Source organism: Chelonia mydas, chromosome 4 (genome assembly GCF_015237465.2).
Source record: "Chelonia mydas isolate rCheMyd1 chromosome 4, rCheMyd1.pri.v2, whole genome shotgun sequence".
NCBI classification, from domain to species: Eukaryota; Metazoa; Chordata; order Testudines; family Cheloniidae; genus Chelonia; species Chelonia mydas.
Genome location: NC_057852.1, coordinates 139,921,866 through 139,937,083, shown reverse-complemented (window position 1 = coordinate 139,937,083; position 15,218 = coordinate 139,921,866). Strand labels below are relative to the sequence as shown.

The 15,218-nt window shown below is 46.1% G+C and overlaps 2 long non-coding RNA genes across 2 annotated transcripts; one reads left to right on the top strand and one right to left on the bottom strand.

The window, feature by feature from the left end:
* Window positions 1-4,186: 4,186 nt before the first annotated feature.
* Window positions 4,187-11,655, bottom strand: LOC122465434. Its single transcript, XR_006290292.1, has 3 exons — window positions 10,503-11,655; window positions 7,786-9,162; window positions 4,187-5,651 (listed from the first exon to the last, which is right to left on the bottom strand). It is a non-coding gene; the product is annotated as an uncharacterized LOC122465434 (long non-coding RNA).
* Window positions 8,619-9,519, top strand: LOC122465433. Its single transcript, XR_006290291.1, has 2 exons — window positions 8,619-8,760; window positions 9,001-9,519. It is a non-coding gene; the product is annotated as an uncharacterized LOC122465433 (long non-coding RNA).
* Window positions 11,656-15,218: the final 3,563 nt, after the last annotated feature.

Sequence of the window (15,218 nt, the reverse complement as noted above, 5' to 3'; positions counted from 1 at the left end):
GTGCAGAGCAACAAAAGCATTTGGAAAGAGGGTGGTCATCTTATTTGTGCACATAATATTCCAGAACAGCCTTTGGAGTTGATCCTGATGAAATGTATCTTGAAAGGGCTTTCAGTTCATCACCTAAATCACTCCCATCAATACTGCGCATGTCATCATGTGTCAACACTGTCTCTAGTGCCCTGCATTGCTGGTGTAGGTCTTCTTCAGGTATCGTGAGGAGTTTTGGAATATCATACAACATCCCAAATATACTGCTGTGTTCCATGAGCTGCATGAAACGTTCTTCAACTGACTGTATTGCACAATCTAGCAGCTGGTTCAAGAATTCAACTTTGAATTGTTGTTTGGGGTCTCTTATGGGATTATCCCGTGCCTCGTATTCAAAATGTCTTCTTCTGTGGTGACTCTTGTATTCTTGAATGGGTGGGAAAATAGCTTCAGTGTGAAGTTCCTCTGCCAACTTCTGTGCACTCTTCAGAACGTTTTGAAATCCCTCATCTGACCGGTAAGACTGTAGGTATGACTTTGCTTTGTCCACTTGTTCCATTGCTCCAGATATATCAAGGTCAACACCTTGGAGTCTCCTGCTTACAACATTTATTTCAAACAGTACGTCATGCCACAACACTAAGCCACACAGAAATGTGAAGTTAGGTATGTTTCTGGTGATTCCATTTCCCTCTGCCACTGTTCTCCCACGAACAGTTCCTGTCAAAGCATTGTCCTCCATAATGGCAACTGTGGCATCATCTATCTTCCCAATTTGGTGTTTGATAGGCTTTATCGCCTCCACTCCACTTTCCCATCCTGTGGCACTCAGTGGTTTCAGTGTCAGGGAGGATGTTCCCAGATGTTCTCTAGAAGCTGATGCTGCATCACTGACCACCAAGTTCAATGAATGAGAACTGCATGGGACAAAAAAAGCTCGAGGGTTTAACTCTCAGATCCGTGTCTGCACTCCTCTGTTCTTTCCTCTCATGTTGGCACCATTATCGTAGCCCTGACCTCTCATGTCAGCTATCGCAGTTCCCGTATCTTCCAGCTTTTTAAGAAGCACATTTGTCATACCAGGTCCTGTAGTATCATCAATGTCAATAAAGTCTAGAAAATGCTCTCTGACAGTCACCATTGCAGGGACATTTTCACTAGGTTCTGTTGTTGTTACAAAACGCACCATTAAAGTCATTTGTTCCGTATGGCTGATGTCAGGTGTGCAGTCCAGAATAACAGAATAATATCTTGCTGACTTCAGACCTGCCACAATCTTCTGTTTGACTTTTGTTGCCAGTAACTGTCTGATCTCATTTTGAATTGTTTTTCCAAGGTACTGGTGTGTGTACCACTACTTGGGTGGTGACTCTTCTTAGACGCTCCTGGAGAACAGCATCAAAGTCAGCCATCAGCGCCACAATTTTAGGAAACAGCTGATCTGAAGTGCCACGCAGTGCTAGGTTTTGGGTGGCAAGCATTCTCACCATGGCAATGAGCCTTTTCAGAACATTTTGCCAGTAAAGAGACTCTGATGCAATCTTCTCTTGATGCTGATCATCTATGGTGGCCTTTAACCTTAGTCTCATCTCAAGCTCTTTCCACCGATGGAATGCTCTCTGGTGATTTGCTGCCTTCTCATGGCATGCCAGATTTCTAGCCAGATTTTTCCAGTCCTTTGTTCCTGTAGAACCCAGTGTGGCTGGAACATTAGACTGGAAGAGTTTGCAACAAAAACAGTATGCAGCATTCTGGGTTTTTGAGCACATAAGCCATGGCCTCTCCGCTTTGTCACCATTGGGGATTTCACACCAGTAATGTGTTGGAAGGAAACTTCTATTTTCATTGTCTTTGGGGAACGTGAAGATTTTCACTTGCTGTGGCCCGTGCAGTACAAGGAAGTCCCTCAGGCTATTGCTCAAGTGGGTCCACAGTCCTGGATCCTCTAGACTTAACGAACTAAACTCAGCAGCAGCTGTTTCTTGCACCTCCACCACACTCTTCTCTGATCTACACTTTTCTTCAGGACTGTGCATGGCTACATCCATTGGAGATGGAGATACGGATGCTGCAGCAGCTGCCAGGTCACCTGCACTCTGACTGACTGGAAGATCAGGCATCTCCTCACCACTCCCATCCTCCCTGGGGCCGGAAGGCTCACCGTGAACATTTGTGTCTACGTATCTCAGGAGAGCTCCTTCCTGCTTTGATAGAAAACTTCCTTTGCTTCCTTTCTTTTTCTGAATGCTGCCCAGGGGGGCGTTTTCTTCTTTCGCTCACGGCTGCTGTTCTAGGCCAGCGATAGTGGCTCTCAACACTCAGTTGAAGGGGACAAATAAGCAGGCTGGTAGCAGGGCCTGAGTGAGGGAAGAGATCAGCGTCTTAGGGCCTAACTGGCTCCTACTACTTCAGCTGACGGCCTGTTCTCCTCAAGTGAGTTCCGGGAAGCAGCAGGAAACAGGAAGCTCCCTGAGAAGCTGGGGTTAATCAGTCCAGGCCCTGGGGGTGCTAGAGGGGTACATAAGAGGCTCCTCCTCCTCTGTCTCCCTGCAGCTCCTGCTGCTTTCTGTGATTCCCTCTCCCCTTGTCTCCTGCCTGCCTGTTCTGTCTCTTGTGCCCTCCTTCCTCCAGCCCAGCACTCCCCCCTCTCTGTGCATCCAGAGCAGAGACAATACAGATGCACCAGCAGCAGACACAATTTTCTACACTCTGGGTCCTCGTGGTGCCCCCCCCCCGCCCCAGCCCCCAGTCTGGCATCTGAGGCAGCCACCTCAGTTCACCTCACGGTAAGGCCAGCCCTGCTCCCCAGTCCCAGCTGGGCTGCACCTGCCCAGCTCCCCACTCCATGCTGAAAGAGGGGCTACCCCCTGGGTCCTGGCTCTCCGCTGCCTGCTCCGAGTTGAGCTGTGCTCACCCAGCTCCCCGCTGGGAGCCTGGCTGCATGGAGCTTCCGGCTCCTCGCTCTCTGCTGTGCTCCTGGTGGGGAGTGGGGAGCCAAGAGCCCGGGGAGCAGCCAGCCTCCCAGCGGATGCATCCGATGAAGTGAGCTGTAGCTCACGAAAGCTCATGCTCAAATAAATTGGTTAGTCTCTAAGGTGCCACAAGTCCTCCTTTTCTTTTTTCGAATACAGACTAACACGGCTGTTACTCTGAAACCAAAAATTATTAGGGGTCTGGAACGGCTTCCGTATGAGGCGAGATTAATAAGACTGGGACTTTTCAGCTTGGAAAAGAGGCGACTAAGGGGGGATATGATAGAGGTCTATAAAATCATGAGTGGTATAGAGAATGTAAATAAGGAAGTGTTAGTTACTCCTTCTCATAATACAAGAACTAGGGGCCACCAAATGAAATTAATAGGCAGCAGGTTTAAAACAAACACAAGAAAGTATTTTTTCATGCAACACACTGTCAACCTCTGGAACTCCTTGCCAGAGGGTGTTGTGAAGGTCAGTACTATAATGGGATTCAAAAGGGAGCTAGATAGATTCATGGAGGAGAGGTCCATCAATGGCTATTAGCCAGGATGGGCAGGGATGGTGTCCCGAGCCTCTGTTTGCCAGAAGCTGGGAATGGGTGACAGGGGATGGATCACTTGGTGATTCCCTGTTCTGTTCATTCTCTTTGGGGCACCTGCCATTGGCCACTGTCAGAGGACAGGATACTGGGTTTGGATGAACCTTTGGTCTGACCTAGTGTGGCCGTTCTTATGTTCTTATGACTGGCTGTGACTCCACGTTGAGGCTGTTATGGTGCCTGAGGCGTTTACACTTGAGAATTGGTTGGTGAAATCTATGTATAGAACTCACAGCCCGTCTGGGGTTTGTGCCCGGCTCCCTAACAGCCTGCCCTGAGATTGGTACCATGCTCCTGGGTCACCGCAGGAAGCTTTGCAGAACCACCACCTAGAATGACACCAGGCCTGGCCCAAACAGCAACAGGATTTCATGTATAGCGTTCATTTAAAATTGATTAAATTATCTGTTGATTATTACATGTTGATTTATTTTCTTAATGTAATTATTTATTTAATTCATTATCAGAATGTATAATTGACTAGTAGAGGCCCCAAATCAGAGATCCGTTGCACCTGACACACCAAGGGAGTATGACAGATGGCGGAACGGACGGGGAATGGAAGGACCACGGCAATGAAGACGGGATTAAATGGCTACAGAGGAAGCTATTGAACCACTCGATCCTTTCTGACGGTTCCGTGCCGTGTGAAGGATTAACAATAAAGAGAGAGAGAATAAACTCCACCCTTGTGTCCTGCCAGTTGGTTCAGAGAGCTCTCAGCTTCTCCCTAAATCCAAGCATCCCAGTTGATTAATTATCTGTCCCCTGCCACCCTCCATCAGTTCTGTGCCCCCTCAGTTCTGCAGCAGGTGATTTTGTGCATCACCCCAGCTCTGCCATGTGCCCCAACCCCACATCAATTCTTCCCCCTGCAGCCCAACCTCTGCCTCTTCCCCCAGGTGTCCCTCTGCTCCCCCTCCCCAAACACCTTGACTCCTGTGGGTTGGGGGGAGGAGAGAGCTCATCTGGCCTGTGCTGCAGCTCTGATTGGCTGCTCTTTCCCAGCAGGCCGGGCAGTGTGGTAGGCAGCCAATCAGAGGAAACTTTCCCATGGGCTGGGCAGGGCTCAAGGCTGGTGTTTCTAGCATTGTGGCGAAAGCTGCTCCAGCAGAGGCCAGGTCAGGGCTGGATTTACACCTTCCGCGCCCCTAGGCACAGCACCTTCCGCACCCCGCCGCTTACCGCTGACCTTCGGGTTTGCTGTAAAAAATGAAATGGAAAGAAATATAAACGATCATTTAAATACAGTAGAACCTCAAAGATACAAACACCAGTTACGGACTGACCGGTCAACCGGACACCCTGTGAAAATGGAAGTCCTCAATCAGGCAACAACAACAAAAAAAGCCAGTACTGTACTGGCTTCAGCCACAGGGGCACTGGGGCTGCAGCTGCAGGGTGGAGGGGGTCAGGGCTCCAGGCTTCAGGGCGTTAGACAAGGGGGAGTGCTGGGGCTTGGGGCCTGAGTTCCACAGACTCTGGACCTGCCTTCCTCAAAGCTAGAGGGAGTGCGGCCCCAGAGCCCTGGTTCCGATCCATCTATCAGAGAAGAGCCAGAGCTGCAGAGTTTGGGTCTGGGTACGAAGTTCCCCACAGCCTGGGGGATTCAGGATGGCAGGTCTGGCTAAGGTCCATCTCCACACTACCATGTCTTCTCTCTCACCATGCTGCTGGCTGCATGACTATTTGCTTAGGGCCACACCACGGCCAGCCCTGCAAGGGTGTGACAGGTGGAGGGCACAATGTTCTTCCCCCAGCGTCTGCTCCAGAAGCAGGGCCTGACCAGAATCTCATCCGGGAATGCAGTCCTTGCTCCTTGCTAGCACGTCCATGGGCGGTAGCTGGAAGTGAGCTGAGAGCACACCGGACCCTGCCGGAGGCTGGTGGAGCTAGTCCTTGGCCACATGCACCCTGGAAGCCACTAGAAGAAATTCTGGCTGAGTCATCCAGGATTCCTCCTGGGGGCTCCCCCGGCAACGCCAGTCCCACATGGCCGCCTCCAGTGCAGAGGGCTCTGCATCACCAGGTGGTTGCGAAATAGTCTAGCTTGGAAATTAAGGTGCTTTCTGAGGTCCTGGGACCTGCATGTCACAGCAGTAGTCTACGCCTCTATAGTATTCATCACCATGTATTTTTGACAGGTTTCCTCACCCCATTTAGAGCTTATGTCCCACCCTCCGTTCTCGTTTCTGTTGGTGTCGAGGTTTGGCGCCGTCGGCCATTTTGAAAAAAAATTATTTTTTTTTATGTTTGGATAGGGGGAATGTTGCGTGCTTGTGCTTTGATACGTTTGGTTGATTGTTTAGAGAAAAAGGTTGAAAGAATAGAGTGAGAGAGCTTAAAGATTAAAAAAGAAAGCTTTGGTAAGGTTTAAAGGGTCAATTTGAAAGAATAGAGGCAAGTTATTAAAGAAAAGAAAGATTTTTGGTGAGATTTAGTAAGGAGAGGTGTTTTTAAAGGACTACTTTGGCATGTTATTAAAGAATAAAATTTTTTGAGATAAATGTAAAAGGTGTATTAAATATAAGGGTATGTTAAGAAAAGAGCATTTAAAAAGAGTTAAATAAAAGAGAAACATATGTAGGACACTGTTGAGTAAGCACATAGTAAAAATATAAAGGTTGGTTAAGAAAGAAACATTTAAAATGTTAAATATAAGGGTAAGTTAAGAAAAGAGCATTTAAAAACATTAAATAATATTGAAAAATAGGTTAAAAAAGAACACATGGCAAAAAAGGGAATTTACTAAAGCAGAGACTGTTTAATAAGCACATGGTAAAAAGTATAAAGGGAGGTTAATAGAAAAGTATTTCAACTATTAAATACAAGGACAGGTTAAGAAAACAGCATTTAAAAAGAGTTAAATAAAGAGAAACATATAAAGAGAGGTTAAAAGAGAGAACAGGGCAGGAGAAGGGCAAAGATAGACAGCATGTGGTTGAGTCGGAGAGAGAGATCTTGCCCTTCCAACTGTTCCTGGGGAAAGAAGCAACTTCCCGGGTTCACAACCCCTCAGGCTAGTTATCGCCACCTTTGGATCTGACCAATCAGAGGCTGCTCTACAGCTGTGTCATAGAATACATTTTCCCGAACCAATCCTGTACTCCCAAGATTTTTAAACAAGAGCCAACTCCCTCCCCCACCCTCTTTAACTGCCTTAGTCTTAGCTAAAAAAACAGACCCCAAGCATCTTTCCCGCCACATAGCACTTTTACATAGGGGCTTTAATAAAGGTTAAAACCATAAGCCCTTAGAAACAAACAATTTTTAAAAGTTTTCCCTGATGTTTTAGACTAACATTGGTCATTTTTAGTGAGGACAATTTGAAGCTGCAGCAAAGTCCCTGTTCGCAAAACAGCATCTGTGAGTCAGTGGATCAGAGAGAAGAAGGCTGCTTCTTCCCCCACCTTTTAACAAATACAAGTGAAAGTTCTATTAAGTTTTGTAAAGGAATAATCACTTGAAAAGACAAGCCTATATGAAGAAACCGCCCTTTATTTAGCACTTTTGCATATGTTTAATAAAAAATGAGAATGCAGAAACACCTCAGGGTTAAAAAAACAGAGAACCTGTTTATAAAGTAATTTATAGTGATAAAAAAGTTTTCCCCCTATGTTTTAGACTAACATTGGTCATTTTTTACTAAGGACAATTTGAAGCAGCGTGCTGTGACGGAGTGGGGAGTATTGACCTGGTAATGCTGCGTGGGAGTTTTACTGGGACTGTCTGCATTGGTGCTGGATAGTGGTGGGCTATCAGGGTGTGACTTCACTTGAGGGATGATACGTGAGCATGTAACCTGAGCCCAGGACGGGGTTGGGACCAGGTGACACCTTCTTCCCGGGAAACTGGACAAAGTCTGGAGGAGGAGTCGAGAGGGTAGCTAGGTGAGACTGCTGGAGGGGATTTCAGTTTGGAGCTGACTGGGGAAACAGAGGGAGGCCCAGAACCGTGGTCTGGGCTCCCTGCCCCCCAAGATGGACTTGACTGAGGGGTCCTGTTTTCTGTACTGTTTTGGACTGTGTTCCTGTCATCTAATAAACCTTCTGTTTGACTGGCTGTCTGAGAGTCATGGTGAATTGCAGGAAGTGGGGGGTGCAGGGCCCTGTCTCCTCCACACTCTGTGACATGTGCTTTTTCAGCAAAGCCCCTGTTAGCAAAAACAGCGTCTGTGAGTCAGTGGATCAGAGAGAAGAAGGCTGCTTCTTCCCCCACTTTTTAACAAATACAAGTGAAAGTTCTATTAAGTTTTGGAAAGGAATAAACACTTTAAAAGACAAACCTATCTGAAGACACATCCCTTTATTTAACATTTTTTACAGGTGTGTTTCAATAAAATAGAGCATGCAGAAACACCTCAGGTTTAAAACCACAGGTCCTTAGTAACAGCCAGTTTATATTTTCCTTATTCTGTAAACCAGTGGATCAGAGAGAAGAAGTTTGTTTCTTTCCCTGCTTTTTAACAAATACCAGTGAAAGTTATATTAAGTTTTGTAAAGGAATAAACACTTTAAAAGACAAGCCTATCTGAATACACATTCCTTCATTTAGCACTTTTGCATATGCATTTCAATAAAAAGTGAGAACGCAGAAACATCCCAGGGTTACAAACACAGAGAATCATAGAATCATAGAATATCAGGGTTGGAAGGGACCTCAGGAGGTCATCTAGTCCAACCCCCTGCTCAAAGCAGGACCAATCCCCAATCAAATCATCCTGTTTATGGAAGTAATTTATAGTGATAAAACAGTTTTCCCCTATGTTTTAGACTAACATTAGTCATTTTTAGTCAGGACAATTTGAAGCGTGCTTTTGCAGCAAAGCCCCTGTAAGCGAAAACAGCCTTTTTGAACCAGTGGATCAGAGATAAGATAAGATAAAGAGGAGCTTCTATTTAAACGGATCTGATGATTAAAGATGGCTGCACCTAGAAGGCCCTGGCTAACACCGGCAGTCAAGCCTCTCATGAAGAGTTGTTATACGGTTGCTACTATGGGCCCTGAAGAGTGTTTGAGACGGGTCATGGGAGCGGGGAAACAGGGATCGCTAATGATACCTGTACCCGCAAGAACGATGCGATGGAGAAACACGAGGCCAGATCGCTGGGCCAAGATTTGTTTGAGACTCCAGACCCCAGCCAGGAGAACCCAAATGAATCAAACAAAGGGCTGTACGGAGATGAAGCACGGGTACGTTGTATGTAAGAACGTTCAAGGGATGGTTCAGCAGGGACCCGGTCACCGGGGCTCGGTTGGCTGGAGCCTTTTCGATCAAGCCTGCACAGAGACATATTGCATTTGTTGTTGTTTGTTGTTTTTAAAAGCTGCATGTGGAAGGGGTCTCTTGATACACGGTGTAAAAGGTTTTAAAAGCATGTTATTAAAAAGGACAAAAATGTCTTACACATATTTCATACTGTAAATTTTCAGCAGCTGAACGATGGTTCTTCTGAGGACTTGGAGGTTCTGGACCCCAACAGCTCCAAAGGGCCGAGCGGATTGGGCCCGATCTGTTTTTGCCCAGACCCAAAACCAGATGCTCAACGGACTGCCGAAACCGAGGGGAATGCTTATTCTATAGGCCTGTACTATCTAAAGTTAAGGGAGAAATTTGGTATTAAGCCTGTGCGAGTTCATAACCCCGCCACTGTCTGCAGAGTGTGTTAAATATCATCATCACGCTGGGATACGCGCTGCAGTGCCTCTGTTTAGCCCAGGAACATTTAGTGCTCGGGGCAGAGCTGATGGTCAAAGAGACAGAAGCCGAGGACCCAACTAGCATTTTGGATGAAATCATCAAACCGAGAGATAAATGTTTAATGCGAAATGTTGAACAACTTCTTCGTTCAGCGAATTACAAAATCTTGCTAAGACAAAACACTAACAGTTAGCGTGTGTTTTGGGAACAAAACAGGGTGTGTTGTAAAATAAAATGTCAGTTGAAAATAACTGTGTGAAGTGTGTTTTTATGGAGTTCAAGGGGTGTGGGGTTTGTCCATAGTGCCCTAGGTTGCCCCCGTAGCATACGTGCAGTTAGGTTACAGTTTCTCAACAGTATATGAGCAGCCTGTTCCTCTAACAAAGGCCCACCCAGCCCTGGCGCTTGTGCATGAGGGATATAGGCTGTTGGGCATCTGGACCATTGCAAAGCAGCTCCAGAACCCCTCTGGGTTCATACCATCTTCCGCTTCGGCTGGACCTTTTCATACCCCCCCTCCCCGCAGGCCCTCTGCGTTAGGACTTAGTCATGACCCCTCTGATTTCAACAGTGTCTCAGGTCTCTCGTCTACTGGTTCATATTATTTAATGCTGTACAGCATCTAGGGTTACAGTTTGCATAAAAGTGTTTTACAAAAACAAAACAAAAAAATATTCTCTAGAGGCTTAGACAAGTTAATGATCAACAAAATTGTAATTGTTGCTTTGCAGGCCCTGCTACAAAGTATCTTTAAGTTTGTTTTTGTAAATATTTCTGATAGGCCGTAGGATGGGGGAGATAAAACCTCATAAAGTGGGAAAGTGCTTCCAAATGACAAATGCTTGCCTGTGCTAAAGTATAACAACTAACACAGAATGGCTGCCTGCAAAACTGTTTCACGAAAAGAGTTATCAGCATTCCCCCTAAAACTCAGCACAGCTTCCTTACCCCCACGGCCTGATCTCTGTGGCTTTTTTTAAAATTTGTTTGTCCTCGGTTTCGATTTTAAAAAAGCATTAGAAAAGAAGAAAGGGGGTGGGAGGGGAGGGGGAGTGGGAAGGTGTCTGTGTTGGTGGGGCAGACTCATCTCTGGTAAAAAAAAAACCACCTAACTTTTTTTACATACACTAATGTTTTCTTGTGTTTTTTGTATAAATCCAAACTTTAAAAATCAATTAAAAACAATTAAGTTAAAAAGCATTTAAAAAGCAATTGCCAGTTTTCATATTCTTACCCAATTGCTGGTTTGGTACTTTAAAAACACTATAGGCTAGTTTCAGAGGAGCAGCCGTGTTAGTCTGTGTTCGCAAAAAGAAAAGGAGGACTTGTGCCACCTTAGAGACTAACCAATTTATTTGAGCATAAGCTTTCGTGAGCTACAGGCTAGCGTTAGGCTATACTAAAAACACTATAGGCTAGTATCTTAAGTCTTTTTAGTTCACTAAACTTCTACAAAATATCCCTAAGAGTGGCCTTGTTTTGTTACAGCTCGGTAAATACTGCTTTTTCATGTTAAACTTTAAAAAAAAAAAAGCAAAAAAACCATAATGCTTCGAATAGGCCTCACTGCATACAGAATATCCTTTAAAAAGGTCATATTATGTTACATCTCAGTCAACGCTGTATGTTCATGTTAAATGTTAAAAAACCTTTATATAATGAAACACTGCATGGTTAGCAAGTGATAGGGGCTGAGGACTCAAATAGCATTTTAGATGAAATCATCACACCGACAGATAAAGGGGGAAAAGCCGAGGGGGTGGGGTGTTCTTCAGATAGGCTATTTGTGAGCTTCATGCAGCCACAAAACTATGGTTTTTATCTTTTACAATCAGTAAACAGAATAAAATACTTGTTATAACTTTCACAAAGTGTCTTTCAATGCAATCTCACCATTTCTTAAAACTTTAACAGTGTTTCAAAAGTTAGGAAAGAAGTCTGTGTGAAAAACCAAGCAAACTGAAGGGGTGACCCTAGAGCATTGCTAAGGCAGACTATAGCGGATGGATCACTGGCTAGCCTGATTAGTCTTATCTGTTTTTAAAATGTAGAGAAAGCCACAGCTCCAGGCAGTGCTGTATTATTTTAATAAAATCTATGGACCCAAAACAAAGACAGGAGCTTGCATCTGTGTCTCAGCACACGGGTTGCAAACATTTAAAAACAAAGACATTCTGATAATGCAACAGAAAAATTAAATCTAAAAGTCCTAAGAAAATGAAAGCTTAATATAACTTTCTCACAGATTTGTTAAAACGTGGGGAGGAAAATAAACTTCTCTCTGATCCACTGGATTACAGAATAAGGGGAATATAAACTAGCAGTTACTAAGCCCTGGTCTACACTAGGACTTTAGGTAGAATTTAGCAGCATTAAATCAATGTAAACCTGCACCCGTCCACACGATCAAGCCCTTTATTTTGACTTAAAGGGCTCTTAAAATCGATTTCCTTACTCCAGCCCTAACAAGTGGATTAGCGCTTAAATCGGCCTTGCAGGGTCAAATTTGGGGTACTGTGGACACAATTCGACAGTATTGGCCTCCGGGAGCTATCCCAGAGCGCTCCATTGTGACCGCTCTGGACAGCACTCTCAACTCAGATGCACTGGCCAGGTAGACAGGAAAAGAACCGTGAACTTTTGAATCTCATTTCCTGTTTGGCCAGCATGGCAAGCTGCAGGTGACCATGCAGAGCTCATCAGCAGAGGTGACCATGATGGAGTCCCAGAATCGCAAAAGAGCTCCAGCATGGACTGAACGGGAGTTACGGGATCTGATCGCTGTATGGGGAGAGGAATCCATGCTATCAGAACTCCATTCCAGTTTTCGAAATGCCAAAACCTTTGTCAAAATCTCCCAGGGCATGAAGGACAGAGGCCATAACACGGACCCGAAGCAGTGCCGCGTGAAACTTAAGGAGCTGAGGCAAGCCTACCAGAAAACCAGAGAGGCGAACGGCCGCTCCGGGTCAGAGCCCCAAACATGCTGCTTCTATGATGAGCTGCATGCCATTTTAGGGGGTTCAGCCACCACTACCCCAGCCGTGTTGTTTGACTCCTTCAATGGAGATGGAGGCAACACGGAAGCAGGTTTTGGGGATGAAGAAGATGATGATGATGATGAGGTTGTAGATAGCTCACAGCAAGCAAGCAGAGAAACCAGTCTTCCTGACAGCCAGGAACTGTTTCTCACCCTGGACCTGGAGCCGGTACACCCCGAACCCACCCAAGGCTGCCTCCTGGACCCGGCAGGTGGAGAAGGGACCTCCGGTGAGTGTACCTTTTAAAATACTATACATGGTTTAAAAGCAAGCATGTGAAAGGATTACTTTGCCCTGGCATTCGCGGCTCTCCTTGATGTACTCCCAAAGCCTTTGCAAAAGGTTTCTGGGGAGGGCAGCCTTATTGCGTCCTTCATGGTAGGACACTTTACCACTCCAGGCCAGTAACACGTACTCGGGAATCATTGTACAACAAAGCATTGCAGTGTATGTTTGCTGGCGTTCAAACAACATCCGTTCTTTATCTCTCTGTGTTATCCTCAGGAGAGTGAGATATCATTCATGGTCACCTGGTTGAAATAGGGTGCTTTTCTTCAGGGGACACTCAGAGGACCCCGTTCCTGCTGGGCTGTTTGCCTGTGACTGAACAGAAATGTTCCCCGCTGTTAGCCACGGGGAGGGGGGAGGGTTGAGGGGGTAGCCACACAGTGGGGGGAGGCAAAATGCGACCTTGTAACAAAAGCACATGTGCTATGTATGTAATGTTAACAGCAAGGTTTACCCTGAAAGAGTGTAGCCACTGTTTTATAAAATGTGTCTTTTTAAATACCGCTGTCCCTTTTTTTTTCTCCACCAGCTGCATGTGTTTCAATGTTCACAGGATCTTCTCCTTCCCAGAGGCTAGTGAAGATTAGAAAGAAAAAAAAACGCACTCGTGATGAAATGTTCTCTGAGCTCATGCTGTCCTCCCACACTGACAGAGCACAGATGAATGCGTGGAGGCAAATAATGTCAGAGTGCAGGAAAGCACAAAATGACCGGGAGGAGAGGTGGCGGGCTGAAGAGAGTAAGTGGCGGGCTGAAGAGAGTAAGTGGCGGGCTGAAGACAGGGCTGAAGCTCAAATGTGGCGGCAGCGTGATGAGAGGAGGGAGGATTCAATGCTGAGGTTGCTGGAGGATCAAACCAGTATGCTCCAGTGTATGGTTGAGCTGCAGCAAAGGCAGCTGGAGCACAGACTGCCACTACAGCCCCTGTGTAACCAACCGCCCTCCTCCCCAAGTTCCATAGCCTCCACACCCAGACGCCCAAGAACGCGGTGGGGGGGCCACCGGCCAACCAGCCACTCCGCCACAGAGGATTGCCCAAAAAAAAGAAGGCTGTCATTCAATAAATTTTAAAGTTGTAAACTTTTAAAGTGCTGTGTGGCATTTTCCTTCCCTCCTCCACCACCCCTCCTGGGCTACCTTGGTAGTCATCCCCCTATTTGTGTGATGAATGAATAAAGAATGCATGAATGTGAAGCAACAATGACTTTATTGCCTCTGCAAGCGGTGATCGAAGGGAGGATGGGAGGGTGGTTAGCTTACAGGGAAGTAGAGTGAACCAAGGGGCGGGGGGTTTCATCAAGGAGAAACAAAGAGAACTTTCACACCGTAGCCTGGCCAGTCATGAAACTAGTTTTCAAAGCTTCTCTGATGCGTACCGCGTCCTCCTGTGCTCTTCTAACTGCCCTGGTGTCTGGCTGCGTGTAACCAGCAGCCAGGTGATTTGCCTCAACCTCCCACCCCACCATAAACGTCTCCCCCTTAGTTTCACAGATATTGTGGAGCGCACAGCAAGCAGTAATAACAGTGGGAATATTGGTTTCGCTGAGGTCTAACCGAGTCAGTAAACTGCGCCAGCGCGCCTTTAAACGTCCAAATGCACATTCTACCACCATTCTGCACTTGCTCAGCCTGTAGTTGAACAGCTCCTGACTACTGTCCAGGCTGCCTGTGTACGGCTTCATGAGCCATGGCAGTAAGGGTTAGGCTGGGTCCCCAAGGATAACTATAGGCATTTCAACCTCCCCAACAGTTATTTTCTGGTCTGGGAATAAAGTCCCTTCCTGCAGCTTTTGAAACAGACCAGACTTCCTGAAGATGCGAGCGTCATGTATCTTTCCCGGCCATCCTTTTCTTTTATTTAGAAAAGCTGGACGTGCACAAGTCTATGGGGCCGGACGAGTTGCATCCGAGAGTGCTAAAGGAATTGGCGGATGTGATTACAGAGCCATTGGCCATTATCTTTGAAAACTCGTGGCGAACGGGGGAAGTCCCGGATGACTGGAAAAAGGCTAATGTAGTGCCAATCTTTAAAAAAGGGAAGAAGGAGTATCCTGGGAACTACAGGCCAGTCAGCCTCACCTCAGTCCCCGGAAAAATCATGGAGCAGGTCCTCAGGGAATCAGTCCTGAAGCACTTACACGAGAGGAAAGTGATCAGGAACAGTCAGCATGGATTCACCAAGGGTAGGTCATGCCTGACTAATCTAATCGCCTTCTATGATGAGATTACTGGTTCTGTGAATGAAGGGAAAGCAGTGGATGTATTGTTTCTTGACTTTAGCAAAGCTTTTGACACGGTCTCCCACAGTATTCTCGTCAGCAAGTTAAAGAAGTATGGGCTGGATGAATGCACTATAAGGTGGGTAGAAAGTTGGCTAGATTGTGTGTGTGTGTGTGTGTGACTGAAAAGCATATGCTAACTGCTGTATTCTCAATAAATGCAGCATGCTGCCTTCTCCCCTATAAAAGATCTCCTGTGCTTTTTTGAGCAAAACATTTTTGGTGGAGAATGTGGGCAGTTAAGTGCCAATAGAAACCCCTTATGTTTTTTTAGTGAATTTGACTAAATTGCTCATAGTCAAACGACTTAAATCAGATTGTCTCTTTGCCTGGCTTATTTAC